Source organism: Mirounga leonina, unplaced genomic scaffold (assembly GCF_011800145.1).
Source record: "Mirounga leonina isolate KUSES-001 unplaced genomic scaffold, KU_Mleo_1.0 Mir_101595, whole genome shotgun sequence".
Taxonomy (NCBI): domain Eukaryota; kingdom Metazoa; phylum Chordata; class Mammalia; order Carnivora; family Phocidae; genus Mirounga; species Mirounga leonina.
This window is the reverse complement of record NW_023270158.1, coordinates 10,988,962-10,997,049: the sequence shown is the minus strand read 5'-3', so window position 1 is coordinate 10,997,049 and position 8,088 is coordinate 10,988,962. Positions and strand designations below refer to the sequence as shown.

Here is an 8,088-nt window from a genome sequence, read left to right as displayed (position 1 = left end):
TCACCCCCTTCCTCATTTTCAGGAATATCAACCCCACAGAATATTCTCCCCTGTATGCTTATCGTTTCCTATTAAAAAGATCCTCATCATTAGGATTTAAACACACACTTACCTCACCCATCTTTTACAAGTAAGTGTTTCACACACTTGTAATTATTCATGATAATCCCATCTCTCTCCAACCATGCCTTACGTTTTAAGAAGGATCCAGTGTGGAGCTCTAGGATCCTTAATTTGGCAAAAACAAATGACATTTCATCCCCAGTAGTTTGGCCTTTGGCATGCCTGACAACTGTATTAAAAATGGCTGGAGGCATGGAAGCTTAGAAATATTAGGTAAAGAGGTAAGCCAACTTAAATTCCTGTGTATGTGAAAAGAGGTGAAGGTGGTGATATCTGGCAAGAGGCAAGATCCAGGAATTGTGAGAAACAATGGGTGTTTCAATTAGCAATAATCGCGCCTCGGATAAACCTCCTTGGCTTCGATACTGCCACTGCGCAAAGCACAATGGGTGTGAGCCCAGTAAGAGGTATCTTTGAAAAGAGACAAAGAAAAGAATTCACTGGAGATAGCTTCCCTAAGAGAAGGACCAAAGGAAAAAAAAAAAAAAGACAGATAAAAGGATCAAATGGCTAGATTGCTAAGGAGAAACAGGTGAAAAAGGAGACTGGGGAGGTATGTAGAAACCATACCACACAGGGATTATAGGCAATGTTTTAAAAAAGCAAAAACAAACAAACAAAAAAACCAAAAACCTTTACCTCTACCCTAAAAGAATTAAGAAATTATCAAAGAATTTTGGGTAGAGAGCTGATCTATCACATTTGATATCTGAAAAAAGAAATACAATGTCAGAATGTGAAAAACAAATCGAAGAAAAACAAACTGCTATCTGGGATGAAGAAAAGTGGAGAAACTCAAAAGATGCTGGGAAAGTAAAACCAGTAAGACTCGGTGAAGAATTAGATATGGAGCTGAGAGAGAGGGGGGGGGAGATACAAATATGACTCTGGGTTTCTAACTTGAACAACTGAAGTAAGGTGACCTAAAATAAAAACAGAATCGAAAGAAAGATTGGAAATTTGGGTTTGGTTGGACATTAGGTATGTGCCGTGTCTTTGAATCACTGTTGGGGAGGAGATGCTTTCCTTCTACTCTTCTAGATCCTGTGACTGGTCAAACAAGCAAAAGGTCCTAAGACTTATTAACAGGAGAAAAGGAAATGTGATTTCATACATACAAGAACCCCAAAGATCGGAGGCTCCAAAGGCAGCCAAGTAACTGAGGCTTATATAACATCCTGAGCTAAGGAAAGGGCAGAGGCCTGGGGATATGAAGGGGAGAAGGCCATTCACAAGAAGGCAGAGTGGATGTGGGGAAAACAAAGGTTGCCCTTTTATGCAGATAAGTTTCTCAGGTAAAAACTTACCTCTGATAATAGCTCTTTTCCTGGTACCAGCCCCCTTTCCAATGTACATTTAGGCAGTTGGGGGGGAGATCAGGAGCTTTTCCTGAATCTGCTGTGTTCTGGTGGCCTTTATCTCAAAATAATCCTCGTGCCAAAGTGGCATGTTTTGGGGTGGTATATTCCACTCCCCTTCATCATCAAGAAAATGTTAAGCAATTAGGTAGACATAAAGGCTTGTATTTCAGAGGGGGCTTCTGGGCTATAGTTTAGATTTCTAAGTGATCTATATTGAGATAAACTTGAAGCCACAAGCTTAGAATAGATCATAAAGGGAGAGCATAGCAGGAGCAGAGGAAATGACCCAGATTCGATTAAATAACTTCGATGTTTAAAATCTAAGAAGAGGAAGAAGTGCAAAGAGAAAGAGAAGTGACCAAGAAGATGTCAAGAACAGAAGCCAAGAGAAGAGATGGTTTCAAGAAGTGTTTAATGCTAAGAGGTCAAGTAAAATGAGAACTGGAACATATCAGTTGGATTTAACAACCTGTATTTAAGGAATGTTCTGTTCCCAGAAACCTAAAAATATTATAAAAGCACTAATTACATTTTGTCTCTTGGACACAATCTTCTCACATATTATATATACTCTTTAGTCGTCTTCTTTTTCTTCAGAAAGCCCGCTGGCATAGATCCATGAGCAAGCACTGGGGATGAACAATCACCATTTTCAGCACATTTCCAGTGTTGCCTCAATTATACCAAGTTCATGAGACCAAAGCATCTTACCAACATGATTAGCATTTTTCATTTTTTTAAATTTTCTTCTCATTTTTTTTTTTTAAGATTTTATTTATTTGACAGAGAAAGACACAGTGAGAGAGGGAACACAAGCAGGGGGAGTGGGAGAGGGAGAACCAGGCTTCCCGCTGAGCAGGGAGCCCGATGTGGGGCTCGATCCCAGGACCCCGGGATCTTGACCTGAGCCGAAGGCAGACGCTTAACGACTGAGCCACCCAGGCGCCCCAAATTTTCTTCTCATTTTAAAATATAAGTAACAAAAATGCAATGAAGAGTAATATTGAAACTACTGCTTAAAACAACAAAGATGGTGCGATGCAAACTGCTGCCTTGAGAGCCAAATCTTCATTCAATAGCTCGAAACATTTGTTCTTCGACTCACGTATTTAAGTATGAATTTAATTATCGAAATATGGTGAGGTGGTCAACATCTAATATAAAAAATGTAGGTGGTTAAAAAGTCCTATGTTTGAAAGTTGAGGTTTACTTGTATCCTATACATAAAATTTAAATTCACTGAAATGTCTTCAAAGAGGAATTTAAAGAAAAAGAAATGTAAACATTTTAAATTCTTTTTTTTTCCTAAAGATTTTTATTTATTTATTTGAGAGAGAGAATGAGAGACAGAGAGCATGAGAGGGAAGAGAGTCAGAGGGAGAAGTAGACCCCCCGCCAAGCAGGGAGCCCGATGTGGGACTCCATCCCGGACTCCAGGATCATAACCTGAGCTGAAGGCAGTCGCTTAACCAACTGAGCCACCCAGGTGCCCTTAAATTCTAACTTTAATGTAAAGCTAATTAGCATGCACCCCTTCTCTCCTATACCACATTCATGGTAGTAGTCATGATGCCTTTTATTATACATAAAGAAATAATATTCAACATATGGATATGGCTTGGGATTCAACTTTAGTCGTGTAAAGAAACTGTCAGGTAGATTTTGGATATACTTTCCCAATCTGTAGGGCCTGAAAAGATTCAAGTGCAGGGACAAACACACTTTTACAATTTAAAATACAAATTTAGTGATCAACATGTAAAAGTTCTTAATTTTTTTTTCAGGGAGATATATGAGGGGAGATACATTTTTACAATGCACATTAATTAGGAAATTATAATAGTACACTTAAAATTATTGGTAACCAAAAAAAGAATTATTCAATTAATTATGTTGGGATAACTGGTCAATAGTTTGGGGAAAAATAAAATAGGATCTCCATCTCCCACCTTATATAAAAATAAATTCCAGATCAATTAAAAACTAAGTATAAAAAATTAAATTTTAAACATGGAAAAAGTAAAATGTAGATATAAAATGTAAATGTAAAAAAATGAAATCATAGTAATAACTCTTCAAAATAGAAAAAATGGAGTAATTTTATATTTTTACAGTAGAAAAAAGACTTACTAAGCATCATGCCAAAGCTATAAACTTTTTAGAAAATGATCAATTTAACTTATTTAATATGTAAAAGTTCTTTACAGCCAAACAACTCACCATTATCAAAGTTAAAGGTCAAACTACAAAATGAAAAAGAATTATGTGCACTATATATGACACACTACAGGTAAATATAAACATATATTACATATAAAAATGTATTTGTGGGGGCGCCTGGGTGGCTCAGACAGTTAAGTGTCTGCCTTCAGCTCAGGTCATGATCCCAGTGTCCTGGGATCGAGCCCCGCATCGGGCTCCCTGCTCACCTGGAAGCCTGCTTCTCCCTCTCCTACACCCCCTGCTTGTGTTCCCTCTCTCTCTCTATGTCAAATAAATAAAATTTTTAAAAAAATGTATTTGTGTGTATATACATAAATTTATAAATGGAGAGAGACAGAAAACTTAGAACTCAGAAAAAAATTTTACTGCCATAGGACAAAAATTAACAGATATGCACAATTCAAGAAATACATGGTCAAGAACAACATAAAAAATATATTTCAGTATTACTTACAATTAAAGAAATGCATGTTAAAATGGCAGTATGTCCGTTCATCACATTGCCAAATATTAACAAGTTTGATAACGCTCAGTGCTACCATACTTATTGAGGGATAATACCCTCATATTCTATTAGTGAGTCTCACCTTCCTGAATGGCAATTTTACAGTATTTATCCAAGGCCTTTAAATCTGCATACCCTTCAGGAAATATTCACTTGATGAATTATGCTAAGGAAATATTGGGTAAGTGAACAGAGATGAATAACAAAGGATGATTATCCACAGCTGTTTTTAATTGTCAAAAAAACAGTGGAGGTAGAGAATGTAACAGGTCAAAGGCACAGAATAGGATAAATTATGGTATATAGTAACACTATGAAACTATTAAAATCATCACGTAGGTCTGTGTTGGGGGAGGAAAAATTTTTCCTATGCCCTTCTAGGTTCTTTGGTTAGTAAACTAATAGAAAACAGATAAACAGGAGAAAAACAAATTTCATTATATACAAAGAGGAACCCCACAAGAATCTGAGAACCAAAGATAAGGAGCACGGTTGAGGCCATCCTATGCTAAGGAATAGGATAAGGGCCTGGGGCTTCAAAAGAGAGGAAGGTCATACAAAGATGAAATGTTTGCCCCACCATACAGGTAAGTCATTCAGATAAAAGTTATTCCTGGTACTAGCTCTGTCTCTGAGCCAGGCCCCCTATCTAAAATCTTTCAGGGAGTTAAGGAAGAGGTAAAAGTTTTTCTTCATCAGCTGAGTCTTGATTGCCTTTAGCTCAAAATAACCCACATGCCAAAGTTGCATATTTTGGGGTCACATATTCTGCTCCCCTTCATCTGTCTTTTTTGACACTGAAATAATATCAGAATGCTCTGTGAAGGGGAAGAGGAGATTTTTTTTTTTAAAGATTTTATTTACTTTTTTGACAGAGACACAGCGAGAGAGGGAACACAAGTAGGAGGAGTGGGAGAGGGAGAGGCAGGCTTCCCGCCCAGCAGAGAGCCCGGTGTGGGGCTCGATCCCAGGACCTGGGATCATGACCTGAGCCGAAGGCAGATGCTTAACAACTGAGCCACCCAGGTGCCCCAAAGAGCAGATTTTAAAAGAGCGTATCTAATATGATTACATTTGTGAATATGTATACATGTTTATGTGTACCTGTATATCTATGGGGGGAAATCTAGGGAAATGAACAGCACAATTTTAACAATTATTGCATTGAGGTGGTGAAGATTTTATGGAGAATTTTCAGTTTTTCTCCAGTTCTTTCTCATTAACTGAGTATTTTTAGAATGAGTTTCTGCTACTTCACAAAAAAGAATATGTAAAACTCCATCCTGAGGAAAACAACTAAGTTCTTTAGCCACTTTCCAAAAATGAATGAAGAGACTACATAAAGCTTTCTCTGTAGAAGATTACCCTATCTTCTCTTACCAGCTGTGGATGTGAGAAACACAAAGCTCCTAGTGAACTATCCTCCACTGAGGAATCAATAGAGAACAAATGATTTAGACACACCATGGAATCTAAAAGAACCAACAACAACAACAACAAAAAACAAACACCAAACTCATAGAAAAAGAAATCAGATTTGTGCTTACCCAGGGAGTAACGGAGAGGCATTGGCGAGATTGGATATGAAGAGTCAAAAGGTACAAACTTCCAATTATAAGATAAATAAGTACTGAGGATATAACACCCAACATGACGACTACAGTTAACGTGGTTGTAGAATATTTCTGAAAGTTGGTAAGAGAGTAAATCCAACAAGGTCTCATCCCGAGGGAAAAAAAAAATTCAGTTTAACTATATGAGGAAATGGATGTTAATTAAATCTATTCTGGAATCATTTTACAACATATTTCTGTCAAGCTGTTATGCAGGACACCTTCAACTTATATAGACCTATAGGTCAATTATATCTCAATAAAAGTGGAACAAAGTAAAAACTTAAAAAAACAGTAAAAACCACACCATGGTCACTGAAGTGGACTGGACTAGCTCTTTACTGCTATGAAACAAATAACTCCAAACTTGGGGGCTGGCAACAGCCAATGTTTATCATCTTACATTTTCTCAGTGTGGAGAATGCTAGAGTAGCTTAGCTGGGTGGTTCCAGCTCTGAGTGTCTTGAGATTGCAGTCAAGGTGTCATCTCAGGGCTGCAATCAACTCAGGGCTCACCTGGGAAAGAATAAGCTTCTAAGTGCATTCATGGGGCTGGTGGCAAGGCCTGAGCAAATCATCTTCCAAACTTACTTATGTGGGCCGGTCCAGATGGTTGGCTCATGACATGAAACTGGCTCTCTCCAGCATTAGCAGGCCCAGAGAGAGAGAGAGAGCAGCCCATCTCACAAGTGGCATCCCACACTCCCACTTGTATTACTGTTCTAATACCTCTGCTATGTTCTGTTCCTTAGAATTGAGTCAATCCATGTAGCTGACACTAAGGGCCTGAGTACCAAGAGGTAGAGATCTTTGGGGGCCACCTTAGAGACTGCCTTACAGTATGGGCCAAAAGCAAAAAAGCAAGCAGACAAACTAAAAACTAAGGCTTATACAGGAATATTCAGAGCAGCTCTGTATGTAATAGCCCCAAACTGGAAACAACCCAAATATCAATAGGAGAATGGATAAGCAAATTATGATATATCCATAGAGTGGAATATTACTCGGCAACAAAAAGGAACAAACTTCTGATTCAGACAACAACATGGATGAATAACACAGATATCACACTGAGCAAAATAAGCTGGACTCAAAAGATCATACTGTATCATTTTTTTATATGAAATTCTAAACAGGAAGAATTAATCTATGGTGAAAAAAGTTGGAAAAGTTACTCTTCTTGGGTCAAAAATTAACTGAAAAGACAGGCAAACAACAATTCTGGAGTGATGAGGAAATGTTCTATATCCTGATTAGGAATATGAATTACAGAGTTGCACGCATTTGTCAAAACTCATCAAATCGCACACTTAAGATCCATACATGTCTTTGTCTATAAAGGTTACCTTAAAATGTAAATAAATATTATTCTCAAAAACAAAAAGAAAGAAGACTGAAGGTTTGTTGAATATTGCAACGAGCTGAGAAGGAAGGGAATTATCACCTCCTTTGAAGTCCTCTGAAAATGAAAATTCTAATCTATCCAAAGACATATTGGTAAACAGCTGAATGAAGAGCAATTTTTCAGCCCTGGGAATTAAATATGGCTCAAGTTAAAGGCAAAGTAAAAGATCAAGGGATTTCTCAAAGTCTAGTGCCATACCAAAAAGGAGTCATTCTGTGAAAAGAAATTTTGGCATAGGAGATGAAAGCAAAGAGCAGAAAGACAGGGAAGAAGGTCACCAATGCAGAAAGAGATTGAAGTCAAAAGATGAATGCTATTTGCCCCAAGTCATTAAACAAATCACAGATGGGGTCAGACCTCCTATTCTGATGTTCTAACTAGGTCCCACTGCTCTGGGTATTTGCTTATCTTATCTAAAAATACTGCCATCATTGTTTTCACTTGAAACCTACAAAGGATATCTGGATTTTTCTTTCTGTCCACACACTGAATCTAAACTCTTAATGATAAGACTCCTGCTTTCAAAAATTTCATCCCCAAACCAACTTTAATAAAGAAGACAAAAAACGGTCTCTGCAGCTAGGGGGAAAGTTTTAATTGAAACCAGTCTCCAGAGTCAGCATAGAGTTGAAGTAATCAAGGCCAGATTTTCTCTCCTGTAAAGAAATCTACAGTGACAATGCAGCCTACCTGCTCCGGTTTGTGCTGCTTTAAGCCCCTGAATATCCATCGAAATAAAACCACTTATTGTTGTTTTTCTGAAGCATACTGTTTTTATTGCAATAATTTCATTGTGGTTTTTTTTCTTCCCCCAGCAAGGAAGTGATATCCTGAGTAGGATTCAGCCTCACTAGAAAT

The 8,088-nt window shown here is 37.7% G+C and overlaps 1 pseudogene; it reads right to left on the bottom strand.

Annotated features, from left to right (window-relative positions):
* Positions 1-397: 397 nt before the first annotated feature.
* Positions 398-506, bottom strand: LOC118008009 (annotated as a pseudogene).
* Positions 507-8,088: the final 7,582 nt, after the last annotated feature.